Raw genomic sequence first — 2,733 nt, 5'->3', positions numbered from 1 at the left:
ATGACTTACAAACGATTTGGCTGGTTGTGGGTTCGATTTTCAAAATTTCATTTTTTTCGCGTTTTTATTTTCTGTCTACCATATCATGCAGTCTCCTTATTAGCGTTTGGGGGTTATAGTGTGGGCAGGTTGGTCGCAAAGGTTCCGAGAGGAGCTGGCTAGTAAACCCTGTCCCTTATGTTCCACGGCGGCAAGGCGGAGAAATAGAGGGCAGAATTGACTAACGGGCAAGGAAAGTTGGGCTTGTAGCTTTCCTTTCGAAGGAGGGAAAAGATGATGCCCGAAAGCATTGTCACTGTAGTGGCAGGCAGAGTGTAGATGGAAGTTGTGTACGCTAGCCTTTGGCTAATGATAGAGACAAAAGAGCAGGAGGATATTTTCCTTCGCAGAAGCACTTTTCTTGCCTTCCTTCAGCTCGCTTGGCGAGTCTGACAGGTATGCCTGAACTGTGCACGGGTCCAGTTGTGAGAAAGACGTGGCAAACAAGACGGGGTTTCCCTTGACCGAGGGACCGTGTGGTCCGTTTGGCTCATGGGTTCCCCCCGTGGAGGCAAAATCTAAGAAAGCTTGCTCTCCCTCTGCGGAGGGGGGCCGCTTAGCAAGGAACTTCTGTTCCCTGCGGTGGATAGTTACCTGGTTGATCCTGCCAGTAGTCATATGCTTGTCTCAAAGATTAAGCCATGCATGTCTAAGTATAAGCACTTGTACTGTGAAACTGCGAATGGCTCATTAAATCAGTTATCGTTTATTTGATTGTACCATTACTACTTGGATAACCGTAGTAATTCTAGAGCTAATACATGCGAAAAGTCCCGACTTCTGGAAGGGATGTATTTATTAGATTAAAAACCAATGCGGGTTCTGCCCGGTCATTTGGTGATTCATAGTAACTGATCGAATCGCACGGCCTTGCGCTGGCGATGTTTCATTCAAATTTCTGCCCTATCAACTGTCGATGGTAAGGTAGTGGCTTACCATGGTTGCAACGGGTGACGGAGAATTAGGGTTCGATTCCGGAGAGGGAGCCTGAGAAACGGCTACCACATCCAAGGAAGGCAGCAGGCGCGCAAATTACCCAATCCTGACTCAGGGAGGTAGTGACAAGAAATAACAATACAGGGCTTTTACAAGTCTTGTAATTGGAATGAGTACAACTTAAATCCTTTAACGAGGATCCATTGGAGGACAAGTCTGGTGCCAGCACCCGCGGTAATTCCAGCTCCAATAGCGTATATTAAAGTTGTTGCAGTTAAAAAGCTCGTAGTTGGATTTCGGGATGGCTCGGCCGGTCTGCCGCAAGGTATGTTACTGGCCGGGCTGTTCTTCCTCGCAAAGACTGGGTGTGCTCTTAACTGAGTGTGCTCAGGATCTGCGACGTTTACTTTGAAAAAATTAGAGTGTTCAAAGCAAGCCAGCGCTTGAATACGTAAGCATGGAATAATGGAATAGGACTTTGGTTCTATTTTGTTGGTTTCTGGAACCGAAGTAATGATTAAGAGAGACAATTGGGGGCATTCGTATTTCGTTGTCAGAGGTGAAATTCTTGGATTTACGAAAGACGAACTACTGCGAAAGCATTTGCCAAGAGTGTTTTCATTAATCAAGAACGAAAGTTAGAGGATCGAAGACGATCAGATACCGTCCTAGTTCTAACCATAAACGATGCCAACTAGGGATCAGAGGGTGTTATTGGATGACCCCTTTGGCACCTTATGGGAAACCAAAGTTTTTGGGTTCCGGGGGAAGTATGGTTGCAAAGCTGAAACTTAAAGGAATTGACGGAAGGGCACCACCAGGAGTGGAGCCTGCGGCTTAATTTGACTCAACACGGGGAAACTCACCAGGTCCAGACATAGTGAGGATTGACAGATTGAGAGCTCTTTCTTGATTCTATGGGTGGTGGTGCATGGCCGTTCTTAGTTGGTGGAGTGATTTGTCTGGTTAATTCCGTTAACGAACGAGACCTTAACCTGCTAAATAGTTACGCGAATCCCGATTCGCGGTTAACTTCTTAGAGGGACTGTTGGTATGCAACCAAAGTCAGGAAGGCAATAACAGGTCTGTGATGCCCTTAGATGTTCTGGGCCGCACGCGCGCTACACTGACGATGTCAAAGAGTATCTCCTTCACCGAGAGGTGTGGGTAATCTTCTAAACATCGTCGTGCTGGGGATAGATCATTGCAATTATTGATCTTGAACGAGGAATTCCTAGTAAGCGCGAGTCATCAGCTCGCGTTGATTACGTCCCTGCCCTTTGTACACACCGCCCGTCGCTACTACCGATTGAATGGTTTAGTGAGGCCTCCTGACTGGCGCCGATACTCTGGCAACAGAGCGCCGGATGCCGGAAAGTTGGTCAAACTTGATCATTTAGAGGAAGTAAAAGTCGTAACAAGGTTTCCGTAGGTGAACCTGCGGAAGGATCATTACCGATGAAACAATCCAAAACGAGTCTTTGAGACTTGTTTACCGTGTGAACTGTACGCAATCTTTTAGGGGTCGGTCTCTGTGCCGTTAAATGGTCGTCCGTCGCTTGGCGTGCGTTCGGTCAGCCCCGACTTTATGTTTTTACAAACTTTGTTTATTCAGTCTGAGAACCAATAGTGTTGGAAAACAAAAAAGAGAGACAACTTTTAACGGTGGATCTCTTGGCTCACGCATCGATGAAGAACGCAGCCAGCTGCGATAAGTAGTGTGAATTGCAGAATTCAGTGAATCATCGAATCTTTGAA

The 2,733-nt window shown here is 46.7% G+C and overlaps 2 non-coding genes across 2 annotated transcripts in view; both read left to right on the top strand.

Moving 5' to 3' along the window:
* The first annotated feature begins 630 nt into the window (after positions 1–630).
* LOC146447682 (small subunit ribosomal RNA) lies at positions 631–2,430 on the top strand. Its single transcript, XR_014861667.1, has one exon. It is a non-coding gene; the product is annotated as a small subunit ribosomal RNA (ribosomal RNA).
* Positions 2,431–2,629: 199 nt separating this feature from the next.
* LOC146447681 (5.8S ribosomal RNA) overlaps positions 2,630–2,733 on the top strand; it is a 154-nt gene continuing 50 nt past the window's right edge. Inside the window, exon 1 of the ribosomal RNA XR_014861666.1 lies at positions 2,630–2,733. This exon is cut by the window's right edge and continues 50 nt beyond it. This is a non-coding gene — a ribosomal RNA (5.8S ribosomal RNA).

Source organism: Pavona decussata, unplaced genomic scaffold (genome assembly GCF_977016875.1).
Source record: "Pavona decussata unplaced genomic scaffold, jaPavDecu1.1 SCAFFOLD_1904, whole genome shotgun sequence".
Taxonomy (NCBI): domain Eukaryota; kingdom Metazoa; phylum Cnidaria; class Anthozoa; order Scleractinia; family Agariciidae; genus Pavona; species Pavona decussata.
Note: the sequence above shows the minus strand (reverse complement) of the source record. Positions and strands in the feature narration are given on the sequence as shown.